Raw genomic sequence first — 16,791 nt, 5'->3', positions numbered from 1 at the left:
TGAAGCTATCTGAATAGGCAAATTCTTTTTGGAAGCTTTCAGATTAAAAGCAAATCCTTAAATGGTTATAGGGTTATTCAGATTGCCCATTTCATATTGATTGAGTTTTAATAACTTGTGGCTTACAGAATTGGTCTCATTTTTCTAATTAATCAACTCTATGAGTGTTAATTTTTATAGTATTGGATTATTGTCCTCTTAATGACTCTAAGATCTATAATGATACCTCATGTTTCATTTCTAATAACGGTGATTCATTGTGTTTTTTTCTCTTTTTTTCAGCCTTAATTGATGTTGACAAATTTCTTGATTTTTTTGAAGATTCACATTTTTGTTTCATCGACAATTTTTGTTTGCTATTCTTAATTCCAATTTCGTTGATTTCTGCTCATATGACCATTATTTCATGTCTTCTGTTTGCTTTGGGTTTATTTTGTTCTTTTGTTGTAATTTGTTTAGTTAAGAACTTAGGTTATTGACTTGAGACCTTTTCTCTTACCTAACATAAATATTTAGTACTATATATTTCTCTCACAGCATTGATTCGGTTGTATTCGATATATTTTGATGATTTAATTTTGTTCTCATTCACAACTGTGCATCATTTTTAATAGATACAAGTATGTGGTTTAATTTCCATATATTTAGAAATATTTCTGTAACTGTTTGAGTGTTGATTTCTGGTTGAATTATATTATGGCCAGAGAACATACTCTGTGTTTTTTCAATGCTTTTAAATTTGATGAGGTTTGTTTTATGGCCCAAGATACCATATATCTTAGCAAAAATTCCTTGGGCACTTAACAAAAGTGCATTGTGCTCTTGTTGGGCACGATGCTGTATGTCTATTACATCCTTTTGGCTGATAGTTTCATGGAGTTGTTCTTCTAAATCCATGGTGTTTTTCTGTTTAAAATTTTGTCAGTTACTGAGATATGGGTGTTAAAAGTTTCCCAAAAATAATTGTAGATTTGTCTTTTGCGGCTTTCAGCCTTTTCCGTATTGCTTCATATACTTTATGATATGTTTTGTGCGCATATGAATATGGTTTCTGGGTGAATTAATCCTTTTTCTTTATGGAATATCCCTCTTTGTCTGTAGTAATTGTTTTTAACTCTAAATTCTACTTTATCAGATATTGATACAGAGATTCATGATTTTTTAATGAATAATATTTATGGTATACTTTTTCTATCTTTTTACTTTCAGTATATTTATGCCATTGTATTTGGAGTGTGTGTCTTCTACACAACATGTATCTGAGTCTTATTTTACTCTGAAAATCTCTGTCTTCAAATTGGAATGTTTAGATCATTTACATTTAATATATATATATTTTTAATGCTGGTATTTAAGTCTACCATTGCATTGTTTGTTTTCTGTTTGTCTTTGTTTCTCATTCTTCTATTTATCTGTTCTTGCCTTTCTACAGATCACTTGCAAGTTTATTTTTATGATTCTATATTCTTTACAGTAGTTATGTGTATACCACTTTGTATGGGTTTTTCTGTGGTTGCTATTAGTATTAAAACATGTACATAATATAGATAACTTATCACAGTCTACTGGCGTACATATTTTACAGTTTTAATCGAAGTGTAAATAACATTTGACTTCCATTTAGGTCCTTTTTTCTTCTCCACATTTTCAGTGTGATTTCCATAAACACATCAAATTCTGTTATATTTTTTCTTCCAATCATCAAATATTATTTAAAAATCTCATGGATGAAGATAGTTTATTTTATTTTATATTTTCCTTAATTTTTATCTATTTATTGTTATATATTTTTCTCTGTCCTGGCCTTCCCCTATTTTGTTTTTTTCCTAATTGGGGAAAATTTAGCCATTTTATAAGGGCAAATATGCCCATGACAAATTATCTTAATTTTCATTTACCTGAGAATGTTTTAGTTTCTTCTTCATTTTTTAAAAGATATTTTCAATGGATATACAATGCAGAATTGACATTTATTTCAGAACTTTTAAATAATAATGGCACTTATTTCTAGTCTCCATAGTTTTAAATTTAAAAATATCTTCTGTTATTCAATTTTTTTTCTCCTGTAAATAACCAACTATCTTTTTGACGTGTATCAATTCCAGTGTGTGACCCAAAACTTTGGCTCACCCTGGCATCTTTTACTAAACTTATAACCCATTTTGTACAAGTATACTCCGCAAAGTTCTTCACCTTTATCAGAGTACTTTTCTTCAAAATACTTTTAATTGAAAGAGGACAAAGTCGGAAGTCTTTTTGTATACTTAAGCACTTTTCTTGTGCATAGTCCTCAGGGACACTTGTTGACAGGGTGCCAGTCTCTGTGTATGACGTCTGACCAGCTATCAGCAGCCACATCAGCTTGGAAATCATCTGTGTTTCTTGGCTTCACCTCTGGAGAGCTGATCCCTTATACACTGCTTCATCTTTGCACTAGTTCAATTAGTTTTTTAAGCCACATCTACTGGTGGATTTCTTTTCAGTTCTGAGAAAGCCTGCTCTGGCACAAAGAATCTGGACCTTGACCATTTTTAAAACAAAGTGTTAGCTTATTGGTTAAGATCTATTCTTTGAACTGGCTGGGCCTCAGCCTCTAAAGCCAAAATATCTTCATTCTCTGACCTATGTGTATCTTCTTCCTAAGGTTAGATTTATAATCTTTTTTTAATAACTTCTACCTTTTCGCATTTCAGTGTTGCCTATATACATATTTATGTGTGTGTGTGTATATCTATATATACACACACATATACAGACACACACACATATATAGGCACTATATATATATATATATAAAGTAAATACAATATAGTAAATATTGTAAAACAAACTACCCCAAAATTAGTGGCTTAAAACAATATCCATATATATATATATCTCTCTCTCTCACAATTCTATCAATAGCCAATTTGGATAGGACTCAGATAAGAGTTATTCTGGGCTTATAAAATCAAATGATGATTTGGCTGCCTGGCTAATATAGGGATCCTCGGGTTGAATGGTTTATCTCTGCCCCATGTGGTTTTTCATTATCTAGCAACTAGTCCACGACTTTCCACACGTCAGTATCATGGTCTCAAGATCAAGAACACAAACATACAAAACTTCTTGCGGTCTTGGGTCAGGACTGACATATCATTTCTGCCACATTCTATAGGCCAAAATGAATCAATAGAGTCATACAAACCAATGAAGGAGGGAGATAGGCTCCATTTCTTGAGAGTTATAGTCATTTTACAGACACACGTACTGGCAGGGGATAAATTCTGGCCAACTTTGCAATCCAGCACATAGATTATTTTTGCATGTTTCTGCTCATTCATTTTAACTTTATTTATTTTAAATATAATTTTATAATATTTTCTTCAAATTATTATATTAATTTACATTTTTGGATTGCTTATTTTCTTATTAATTATATTTTATTTTATTCCATATGATTATTATTTTCTAGCATAATTGGTAAATTTTATTGGGAGATCAGTAGAGATAGTGTGTATGTGTCCATGTGTGGGGTAGTGGTGAGGAAGGAACTCCTATTTCCCCTGCAAGTTTTGCTAAAGAGTGAGGACTTTTGTATTTTCTTTTTTCTAAGCGTCTGTAGAATTCTATCAGTTCAAGGACGTTGTTGGAAGACCCCCACATAACACAAGTGCTGAAAATGTTTACTCTAGTCTATACTCACACAGTAAAACTTTTTTTCTTCTCAAAATATTAAGCAGAGATAATTATTTATATTCTATCTGTGTGCCAATATTAAACTTTCTGCTAGTCTGCATTCACTAGTATGAAGATTTTAGGCTCAGCTGGTTAGGCCTCTAAGCTTCAGCTTCCCAATTTGGGCATAGGATGATGAAATACTGGCCTGAAACTTCTTTATATTTTATATTCCTAGTATTTGGGAAATTTTCATGGTATCAGCTTGTGGATATATGTCTCTTTCCTGAAACCATTGGCATAATTTTTTTCTTTTATATTTAAATTTTTAATTGTTGCATTTATACCATATATAAAAAGTTCTATATGTTCAGAGCAAATGGTTATTTTATTTTAGTTCTCTCTAAAACTATTCCTAAACCGTTAAGATATGTTTCCCCTTTTGTCTGACTTATCAGGACTATAGTACACACTGTGATCAGTAATAGCAGCCCAGTATGAACATTTACCTTAGTGTTTTTGCAAACTATACATGGCTATCTTAAACATTAGGTTGTGCTTCCATTTGATTTGAATCATGAGGTTTTTATTAATAAATATTTGTCTTAAAGAAGCAGATATTATCTCCTGTTTTCTGTGGCTTTCAAAGTCACTGCGACATCGCAACTCAGGCATGCTGTACCTAGCTAATGTCACTGCTAAAACTCTGAGTTTTTCTATTGTCATGCTCTTTATATCTTATTGTCTCAATATGATACCTGGTTTTATTAACCAATGAACTGCCATGTTTGTGTGAGCATCTTGCATAGTCTGGTAGTTTTAAGAAAAAGTCATTGATCCTTTACTCAGCACACTATAATTATAGGGTCAGGAATGTCTATTTCAATTATACCTAATATATTCTTTTTATAGTAGAGTGGAAAACTGTTACCCAAACTGAATTCCAGTGAATATAACTTACTAGGAGTGACTGAGTGAAAAAAAAATAAACTAAACTAAAATGATGCAGATTATCAAACACACACTATCCCATTTGGGACTATTTACAATGCTTATTCTTTTTCTAACGCCCCTGAAAATCCTACCAGGAAAAAAAAAATGTAGTTTCATCTTCTTAATTCTATATTTTATAAGTTAGTTTTTCCAGAAAAAAGAAAAAAAAAAACTTTTGTTTTTCTCCCTGCAACATCTTTTCACACCCAAAAGAAAGAATGATCTTGTAATCTAAGGGAGGCATTTTGTTAAATGTTTGAGTGGATTGTGTTTTCAACAAAATTTTAAGTTACACACAAGCTATTTGTATCTTAAGTTTTGTTGATTCAAAACTATAGAGGAACTCTTAAAGTTATAATGGAATCTTTATCTTTTCTGAATAAACTTTTCTTGACATTTTCTCCTCCATATGTCTGTGGAGACAACTACTTATATGTTGTTGGTCTATACTACCTGAATGAGAATAAAACATCTATCACTACATCTTTGTCTAGTATTGTATCCATACCTACCTATATACACGTTTATCTTATGGATTCTTTTTATTTTTCCTTTGCAATTAATTATACCATTGTATTGTTGTAAAAAGCTCTCACATGCTGGGTGTGGTGATGCACCTGTAGTTCTAGCAACTTGGAAGGCTAAGACAGGAGGATCACTTGAGACCAGGAGTTTGAGGGTGTAGTCCACTATGGTCATGCTTGTATGAATAGACATTACACCTCCAGTCTGAGTTATATAGTGAGTTAGAAATAAAAAGCTCTGAGAGAATTTAGATTCTGAGATCCAGCGTAATCTCAATTTTGCTCATCCTTCAATGACTAGCTTAAATTCAAGTTACTCCATAATCACTCCAAAGTTGTTCTCTCTCGAACCATCTTTATTAATATAATGCTGGTTTTATAAGGGTGTTCTTCCTGCTTCCAAGTTTTTTTATGTATCTTGAAAAGTCCAACTCTATATATCTTATTAAATTTTTATCCTATCTTGGATTAATTAGTCACCCCAACTCCAGTGAATTCTCACAAATATTCCTGTGCTTTATTTTTGCCAAATTTTTATTGTTTGGTATAATAAATACAGGAAAAATATAATATAATTATAAATATACAAGTGATGAAAAATATCTCTATCACTTTGCCAAGAAAAAATTATTGTATTCCAAACATTAAAATAATGACTTTTTAAAACAAAATGCTTATATAAGTGACAAATTTGTTTCCTTTCCACTATCGTTAGAAACATGGCACAAAACAATAACAGAAAAGGAAAGAACACATCATAAGAGTAGATTGGGTTGGATGAGGCCTATTCTGCTTCCCACATGGGCCTAGAAGAGAATCACTTAATGATTATTCTGTCGGATATTTTGTATTGCTATCTTGCTCATCTTGCAAGAGAAGGGGGTGGGGAGAAGATTTTGTATCCCTTATGCATATGCTGAGTCTGCAGCAGGTAACTAAATTATTATTCCCAAGGAATCAGAAAAAAATAACTGAAGAAGAAAATCTAAAACAATAAGAAGGGTTAATTCATGGCATGTCCCTGAACTTTTACTAAACCCCCTTACATGTTCTACTCACTGGGCTCCGTATTATTGATACAAATGGAGAAACAGAGTTTGTAATTCTCTCTAGTCTTCTATATATTATCTAAAATTATACTCTTATGCTGAATTATCTTTGGTTTTCTTCAACCAATACACTGCATGCTACATCTTCTCTTGCATTCCGAATCTTTTCAACCTTCTAGGATTAACTCCTCACACCATCCAGGAAGTAAGTGTTTTATGATTTTTTACACATTGGCCATGACTTAGTCTTTTTATGTTTCAGAAGCGCCCTAATATAACACCAGCTGGAAATCTTTACATGTTTACCTATTTTTCAACCACTCGTGCAGAATTCTAATTTCCCAGTGTCTACCCTATAACCTTGGAGCAGAATTGGCAATATTTCTTAAGGTACCATGTGGAGAAATGTAATCCTAAAGTGAACATGAAAAATGATGCATGTACTACCAATTTAAATGCTGCACTTCATGAGTTCAGTTTGAAGGAGGAAAATATACATTGTTGCATAAACTCTGAATCTTTTTGGAAGAGGAAAAGATATTGTACAGAAATTAATAAGTTATTTCAAAGAGCATGAAAGGCAGTGAATTTATCGGCACTTATGATTAAATGTGTTATAAAAATGGACTATGTTAGGGAATCGTGCTTTAATTTTAGTAATTGTGAATTTAGGTGTTGCATTTTAGTATACATAATTTCAAGTAACTCATAATACACAATTATTTGTTTTTGCTAGAAGATTCTCAAAAGAGAAGAAATAGTACTGAATATACTCAACAAAAAAATTACTGAATTTATTTATTCACTCATGAATTTGTCCAGTATTTGCTACACTTCCCCTGTCTCTCTCTGGAACTCTGCAAGGTTACTGTGATTACAGAATGCTATAAATGGGCTTGGTTGCTCTGTACCTGCTTTTAAAGAGGCTTTCATGAAATTGTTATTTGTTTGAAAATCAACAATTCCCATTTTTCTCAGCATGGAAAAATGAGCTAAATAATAATAAAGGAAACTCTGGTAACTTTATCTTGGTACCACTCACATCATTTTCGATTCTGATGATTGAGCAAATTAGCTAAGCTTCCTTAACCAGGCCTCCTCATTTATTTCTTCTTCTTGAAACCATTTTAAATATCTGAAATATGCCAGGCACAATGTTAAGCACAAGTTTATATGAATTGTGTCATGTAATATTCTTATTGACAATAAGAATAAATATTCATTTCTCATTTGCAAAGGAAGAAATTACAAAACAGAAGTTAAATTCATTGTCCAAAATTATGTAGGCTAGTAGAAATTAGAACCAGTATTTAAAACAGGCTTACATGGTTAAAGTAGAGCTCAAACTTACTATGAAGTCACCCTGCTTCCTCTGGTGATGTTGGGACTTCCACATAGAGGTGTTTTGAGAATTCATCAGCAATTAAGAAAATATCTGTAAGTTCTAAAGAACATTACAAATGCAAGGCATGTATTTACAATTTACTTGAACTTACTTTTTCTCTAAAAATCATTATTAATTTGTATGTAAATCAACATCCATTTTGTAAGAAATTCTCTATTTTATACTTTGATTTATTCTTAAATAATTTTATGTATATAACTGTATTTACATTTACACAAAATAATGCAGAGTATAAAGATACATATAAGTTGAGCCAATCAAAAATAAATAAATAAAATAAAGAAAAATGTTTTAACTTTCCATTCTTAAAATAATATGAAAAGAAAGGAAAAGAAGGTTGCATGTTTTTGAAAAACCATAAACAACTATGATATTTATTTATTTCAGTTATAAATTATAAACTTATTGTCAAAATCCATGTGGCAAGAATCCAAATTATAAACTTATTGTCAAAATCCATGTAGCAAGAATCCAGATTGTCTTTTCTTGAGCTGACAAAGTGTTATTTCCCCTTCATTTCTGAAAGATAGGTTTACAAGCTATAGATTTCATTCTAGCATTTGTCTTCTAGCTATATTTCCTTCTGGCTTTCATGGTTTCATGGACTGTTTTGATAACAAGAATAAATCTATTGCTATGCAAATTGGTATACCCATTATAATTAAGAAATCATTTCTCTCTGGCTCCTTTCAATATTTTAAAAGTGTTTATTTTAAAAAGTTGTTTATGAGGCATATTGGAATGAATTTCTCTGAATTTCTTTGTGATTATCATATTTGGGTTCAAGAAATAGCGATCTGTAGTTTTGTGTCTTTTGCCACTGGGAAGTTTCCAGCCATCATGTATTCAAATACTCTTTCAACAACACTCTTTTCCCTCTCCTTCTAGGACTCTGATGCTATAAACGCTGGATGTTTTGTATTGTTCTGCAGGTCTCTGAGGCTTTGGTCATCTTATCTTTTCAGTCTATTTTCTCTATATTTCAGACTGAATGTATTCTACTGTTCTTTCCTTCAGTTTATTGATTCTATCTTCTGTCTGCACTCTAGCCCATCCTATGAGTGTTTTTTTCATGTTGTCATTGTATTTTGTAATTCTATAACTTTGATTTGTATCTTTCTTATTTTGCTAAGATTTTTTAACTTTTTTTTTTCAAGATAATATGTATTTGATTGTTGAAGCATTTTTAATGAGAGCTGCTTTTAATCTTTGTCAGATAATCCCACCACCTCTGCCTGCCAAGGACCATATCTTTCAGTGTCGTTGTCTCTGGCCTCCTTACCAAGTTTATCGTTTTGCTTAGCAGTAGGGAAAAAAAGGTATAGGTCTATGATATCTTGTTTGGTCAGAAAGTCCCATATTAACTTCCCTAATCATCAGAGATATTAATCCAGGACGATGTGTAATGGAACAATTGCTAAGCATCTTTCTGTGCATTTTCAGGGTACTTGATAATTATTGTCATCTTGTTGAGAATAAGTATTTAGAGAAAATGCATGGACCATTACAAATTACTTAATAATCTACCAATTCTTTTCCTGAAATGTATTATTTAGCTTTTTCCATGTTGGGAAACTCTGGTTTCACTTTTACGTAAATAGCGTATTACAACAGAATTCTTGTAAAATCTAAAGGAGTTAAGCTGTGTAAAAACCTAGAAACTTACCAGCAGAAATTGTATTTATTTTTAATTATAGCTAAATCCACTGGATATGATCTCCTAACAGTGATCAGGTTTGTGAATTGAGGAAGGTTATTTATAGTAGCACTGATAAGTCTTTGGAGATATATCTGGTTTTGATGTTCAGGTTTCAATCTTTTAAAATATATTTACTGATAATTTACTATGTTCTGATCACTGTATTAAGTACTAAGATGCAAAGGTGAAAAGATAGACATAGTTCTGCCCCTCAGAACCCACATTATATTTGGGGGAAATATAATTTTAAAATGATTTTATGAAGTATATAATTTCCATAATAGGTAAAGTAAAATCAATGAAGAAACATTTAGGTAGGGTTCAGTCTAAACTGGATGTGTTCATTTTGGAAGTCACAGTTAAAAGAGAGCATGCATTTTTGGAGTAAGGGGGAAAAAACAAATGTAGTGTACAAAATGGAGTAGTAAGCAGTAAACTACTGATAAATTTATCTTTTACAGTTGTATCATTTTAAGTAATTAATTTAACTCCTGTTAAATTCAATTTCCTTCTCTGATGAAAGGAAAAAGAATGATGCTTATCCCTTCTCCAGAAGATGAAAATTGCTAGGCTTATATTTATAATGTACTTAACACATTACAGCGTATTAAATATATATTCAATAAGTGTTTACTGTTACTATGATAATTATTTAGAAAATAATTAGGTAAAACAGAGGATGGAATTTGAAGGTTAAGCGAAAACAAGATACTTATATTTTTATTTTATATTGTTCCAAATAAGATGTCAGTGGGCAAACTTCTATTTTCTGAGGGAAGCTTCACTGGGAGAAAAGGAAAAGGGCTTTGACCTCATCTCCCCTGATCAACAAAATTTGACATTTTGAGCATCCTTTCTTCCTTAAAACATATTTTACACTTTACTTCCAGGATACTACATTGCCCCTATCCTACCTCCTTGGATCATTAGCCACTTTTCAGAATCCCTTGCTAGTTATTTCTAATTTCCCTCATTTGGCAATTCCTATCACTTTTCCCTTCCCTACTTTCAAATCTATTTCACTCTATTCATGATTTCACTCAGAAACTAGGCTTTAAGTAGTATATATATTGAAGTTTCTCAAAATTATTCCTTTATTTCAGAAGCTCTTCTTTACACTTTTAACTTACATTTCTAACTGTATACTCAATATGTCTCTTTGCATGTCATATAGGCATCACATATGCAGTATACCAAATATTGAGCTTATGAACTTTTTCCCATATTTGCTCTTTCCAAAATCATTTTCCTGTAAATTAATGAGAAATTAATTATTCCTATTCTTTAGGAGAACAAACAAAACCCAAAACTTTAAAATTGGCTTCAATTCCTTTCCTTTACTATCCTCACTTAATAAAACAATAACTTCTTTAGGGTTTAAAATGTATCCAGAACTCTCGTCACTTCCACTGCAATTGTCATAGGCCAAGCCAACATTATCTTTCACCTGGATTATGACAGTAGCCTTACTTCACCTGCTTCCCTAACATAGCAGTGTTAAACTTAAATTAGAACAAGTCACTCCTCTGCTCAACACTAACAGCTGGCATCCCTCTAAGTATAAGCCAGGGGCAGTAAAAAGTCAACAAGTCCTTTTACGGTCTTTGCCTCCCCTCCACCTCATCTGTTCCCACTGTCCCTGTCCGTCACTCAGGTCCAGTGAAACTGATCTCCATGTTCTTCACACCCCACGAGCATACTTCATCCTGAGGGAAGTGAGTTGGATTTGCTGCTCCCTTTGCCTCTACTTGCTCTGAGATTGCTGCAGCTCCCTCCTCACCTATTTGATCTTCTTTGGGAGACCTTTGTTAACTGTCCTATTTAATTTCTTAATCTCCTTGTTACTCTGAAGAGATGCTCTCTGCTTTATAATTTTCTGTGCCTCTTTTTATCGTTACAAAATAGCACTGTTAATATATTTATAGATGTATTACCTTCTCCTGACATGAAAATCCAATTTCCATGAAGGCAAGAATTGTGTTTTCTTTGTCTTTATTCACTAGTATCTAGATCATATGCCTAGCAAATACTCAGTAAATATTTGTTAAATGTTTAAAATAATTAGTGTCTTCCAGATATACACAGTATTATTTGTTGTCATTAATTGATAAGTTATCTGGTTAACATTGTTAACATGTTGCTGTATCTACCTATAGCTTTTGGGAACATGAGCAATTTTCTGGACTCTGAAGACCATTCACTTTCTGGTTCTGACGTGGCCACTGGGCTCCTTTTGTTATTTCCTCTGTGTGTACACAAATTTACTGGTAATTTCCTCCAACTAGATCCTGTTATTTCACACTTTCTTGCCATATATATATATATATGCTTGTTTTCCTTTGGGGAGTTCATTCTTTCTAATGTTTATAATAATTGTTATAAAATATAAAATATATAAACATAATTATTAGGATATATGATAAATTTAAAAGATTATAATGAAATGATCTTAAATGCAACTCAGATCAAGAAATACACAATTGCCATTAGCTTAAAAGTACCTTCTTGTCCTGCTCAGATCATAATCAAGAATATAGTTAGTTTCTCCTCTGCCTTACCCTTCCTCAGTGATAAGCATAATTTTGTATTCTTTGTTAAACATTCTCTTTATTTATTTATTGGTTTATTTTTTGAGATAAGTTCTCGCTCTGTCACCCAGGCTGGAGTGCAGTGACACAATCAATACTCACTGCAGCCTCAACCTCGTGGGCTCAAGTGATCCTCCCACCTCCAGAGTAGTTGGGACTAAAGGTGGCATGTATTATAGTCCCAGCTACTAAAATTGGCTTGGCCAATTAAAAAATAATGTTTTGTAGAGATGGGATTTCACCCTGTCGCCTAGGCTTGCTTTATTTTTAGATAGATTTGCAAGATAGGTTTTAGGTTAATAAAGTATATTACTTAGATTTTCTTGTTTTAAAACTTTTAAAATGTGAGATTGCATTATTTATCAAAGTGGTCTGTAAATTTAAGGGAGAAATGGAGATGGTTTAAGAGAAGATAGAAATGAGTAGTGTATTGATGGTGGTGTAAAAAGATAGGATTACTCTAAAGAAACATGGTCATTTGCAAAGGACAGGAAAACGTAATATGAAAATATCAATGGATAGTGGTCAGACTGGCTTGGAGTCATTCATCATTACCTTCTCACAACAACTTTTGCAGTCACTTCCTCTTTTTCTCTCAGTATACATATTTCTAAGCTTGGACCCAGACTTGTTCTGTCTTTCCTGTTTTCTTTTTCTGGTCATTTACTCTGGACTTCATTCTTGCTTTCTGTATCACAGTGAACACTGAATTGGATGTTCCTTTGTTTCTCACACCATACCCAAAGCTTGATCAGCAGTCACATACTGCTCCATGCTCAAGTGATATGGGCTGACCTTACCCACCTCCAGCCCAACTATTTCCAAAAGGTTCAGCTTGTGCCAGAATCCCGAAACTTTCCACTCTCCTGTAGACTTTTAGCTACACTATGCTAATATGCATCCTTGCCCTTTGCTAACCAACTTATTATTAAAAAATTTTCTGTGGAGTGATGTCAGTAAGATGGCAAAGTAGCTATTGTCGCTGTCTGGTCTCACTTACAGAAATGCAGTTAGCAAGTATCCACAGAAAGAATAACTCTGAAAATATTCCAAAACACAAGAATAAGACTGATACATCCCCTTGAGGTCTACCTCAAATGCTATACTACTACAGAACTGAGAAAACCACAATGAGTAAAATATTACACCTGTTAATGTGGATTTTATGAAAAGATGAAAGATGTGGAGGAAAGGGAACTCTTTAACTTGTTAGTGAAAATGTAAAGTAGTACAGACATTATGGAAAATGGCATGGAATTTTCTAAAAAAAAAAAAAAATAGAGCTACTACAGGATCCAGAAATACCATTTTTGGGCACATATCGAAAGGAATTAATACTAATATGTTAAAAATATATCTGCGCTCTCATGTTCACTGTACCTTTATTCACAGTAGCCAAGATATGGAATCATCCTCAGTGTATATTATTCAATAAGTGAATAAAATGTACTATGTATAAAAAAGGGGATGCTATTCAGTCTTATAAAAGAAAGAAATTCTGTTATTTTTCACAACATGGATGAACCTAGAGGACATTATGCTCAGCGAAGTAAACCAGGAGTAGAAAGACAACTACTGCATGATCTCACTTACAGGTAGACTAAAACAGTTGAACTCATAAAAATAGATTGGGGAATGATGGCTTTCGGAAGTGTGCATTGCAAAGGAGGATGGAATAGGGAGTTGTCAAAAATTATGAAGTTTTAGATTCAGAGAGAAATACGTTTTGAGATCTATTATACAACAGGGTGAGTATAGTCAATAATAGTGTATTGTATATTTCAAAATGACTAAGAGTACATTTTAAATGTTTCACCATATAAATGACAGGTAATGACAATTGTGGTGGCTCACACCTGTAATCCCAGCACTTGAGACACCACGCTGGGAAGATCACTTAAGTCCATAGTTCCAGACCAGCCTGGGCAATATAGTGGGCCCTTCTCTACAGGAAATTAAAAAAAAAAAAAAAAAAAAAAAAAAAATAGCCTGGCATGGTGGCATGTGCCTGTAGTCCCAGCTACTCAGGAGGCTGATATGGGAGGATCACTTGACGATGGGAACTTGAGGCTGCAGTGAACCATGATCATGCCACTGCACTCCAGCCTGGATGACAGACTGAGACCTTGTCTCAAAAATAAATAAATAAGGCCCGGCGCGGTGGCTCAAACCTGTAATGCCAGCACTTTGGGAGGCCGAGACGGGCAGATCACGCGGTCAGGAGATCGAGCTCATCCTGTCTAACACAGTGAAACCCCGTCTCTACTAAAAATAAAAAAAAAACTAGCCGGGCGAGGTGGCGGGTGCCTGTAGTCCCAGCTACTCGGGAGGCTGAGGCAGGAGAATGGCGTAAACCTGGGAGGCGGAGCTTGCAGTGAGCTGAGATCTGGCCACTGCACTCCAGCCTGGGCGACAGAGTGAGACTCCATCTCAAAAAAATAAAATAAAATAAATAAATAAGTAAGTTACGATCATGGATATGTTGATTAAATGGAGTTAAACATTCCACGTTGTATATGTATATCAAAATACATCACATTCGACCCCATAAATGTATACATTATGATTTGTTGATTAAACTTGACTTTAATTTCAAAGGAAATTTTTTAAATGGATTGCAATTTTTGACTAAAATATGCATCTTCCTTACAGGATTGTAAACCCTTTGTTTTCTTTATTCCCAATCCTAGCTCATTCCTAGTTTATTGCTTGGCACATAGTTTTGCTCAGTAAATGCTTGCTATATGAAAACAGGATTGAATGAATGCCAGTGGTAAAGTATTACAACCCAAACAGATTTTTCCAGTGACTGACAATATAGAGCAACTGTTCAAAGATTTAAAATTATATTTCTGAGTTCATTTCACACCTCCTGTATTTTCTGGCTCTGTGACCCTGGACAAGTGGCTTACTGTCTCTGACTCTCAAACTTTTCATCAATAAAATGAAAGATAATAACAACTTACCTCATTGAATTGTTATGAAAATTAGATGAGTACAGTGCCTGGTACCAAATTAGCATTTAAAAAAGCTATTATAAGAAGCGATTACAGTGAATGGCACCCAAGTAAATCTGCTAGGTGTTTCTATTTTTAAATGCCATCCTTTTAAAACTAATTTGCTCGCACTCATTTGTTTTCCTTGAGTGCAAAGAAATGTTTCATCTGTCTGGATTCTTAACACACTCTACCAAATTAATTAGAAGAGATGTACCCTTCACTACATTAATAATAGAAAGTCACACTGTAGAAACTTGAGATATTATTGCCTTACCAATTTTTCTTGAAATAGGCAGTGGAGTGTGTCTATTATACATAGAAAGAGTTCCCTTTAAAACATAACTGTGGAAGCATTTTTCTTATTTTGCATTTGCAAGAGACATCTAGTTTTTCTTGAACACCACTTTTCATGTAGCAATCAGAAAAAGGGTTACTGAAGTAATATATTTAAGCTTTTGGTCTGGTTATGCATAATCTAATTTTTATACAGTCTGCACAAATTGTAGCCATTTTGTCAATGTCTTATTATTTTTTTCTCTTAACAATGCAATGACAGTGATTAATTTCTAAACAATGGTAAACAAAAAAAAACCTTACCTTGAAAGTGATTAAAACAGAGTTGCAAACCGTATGAGGGCTGACACATATAATTTATACACATAATACACCACACACACTCTATGAATGGAATGAATGGTACATCTAAATATTTCTGTAGAAATAATAGAAAATAGGATAATTTGCCCCACTACATTTTGTTAAATGTATTTCCTAGACCTGGTTACATTTTAGATGTTAAAACAGTGGCTATTAGTAGCCACATGTAAGAAAGTTAATGAATTTTAAAGTATGGATTTCAATACAAATAAAAACAGAAATAACTTACTTTTCCTAAAACATTCTCATACAATGCTAACTTGTTTTTTACTTTATGATTATGCTGATTCTATCTATATAATGAATTCAGGCTTGGGCTATTTTATCACAAGCAAATTATATCATGAACAAATTGACAAAATTTATCTTGGCTAAGGACATTTTTCTTAGTTATTTTAGGGTAAAACAATTAATTGTTATTATAAGCATCTCTTGACTAGAACTTTGAAATAAGCGATGAAAATTAACCCTACAAATTTATTTTCTTCTATCTGATATGTTTTTGATATATACACATATTTATTCCATCATGTAGTAAATAACCAAACAGGAGCATTCTGAGAAGCTTGGTTGTTGCCAGGGGATGTGTAATGGTATAACTGTTGCAGGAAGTCAGGGACCCCGAATGTAGGAGCTGGCTGAAGCCATGGCAGAAGAACATAAATTGTGAAGATTTCATGGACACTTATTAGTTCCCCAAATTAATATGTTTATAATTCCTTACGCCTGTCTTTACTGCAGTCTCTGAACATAAATTGTGAAGATTTCATGGACACTTATCACTTCCCCGATCAATACCCTTGTGATTTCCTATGCCTGTCTTTACTTTAATCTCTTAATCCCATCATCTTCGTAAGCTGAGGAGGATGTATGTCACCTCAGGACCCTGTGATGATTGCGTTAACTGCACAAATTGTTTGTAGAGCATGTGTGCTTGAACAATATGAAATCTGGGCACCTTGAAAAAAGAGCAGGATAACAGCAATGATCAGGGAACAAGGGAGATAACCTTAACTTCTGACTGCTGGTGCGCTAGGTGGAGCAGAGCCATATTTCTCTTCTTTCAAAAGCAAGTAGGAGAAATATCACTGAATTCTTTTTCTCAGCAAGGAACATCCCTGAGAAAGAGAATGTGTCCCTGAGGGGAGGCCTCTGAAAATGGCCGTTTTGGGGGCGGCTGTCTTTTACGGTTGTAGACAAAGGGATGAAATAAGCCCCTG

The sequence above is a fragment of the Macaca thibetana genome, chromosome 15 (assembly GCF_024542745.1).
Source record: "Macaca thibetana thibetana isolate TM-01 chromosome 15, ASM2454274v1, whole genome shotgun sequence".
NCBI lineage: Eukaryota > Metazoa > Chordata > Mammalia > Primates > Cercopithecidae > Macaca > Macaca thibetana.
This window is presented reverse-complemented; position numbering follows the sequence as displayed.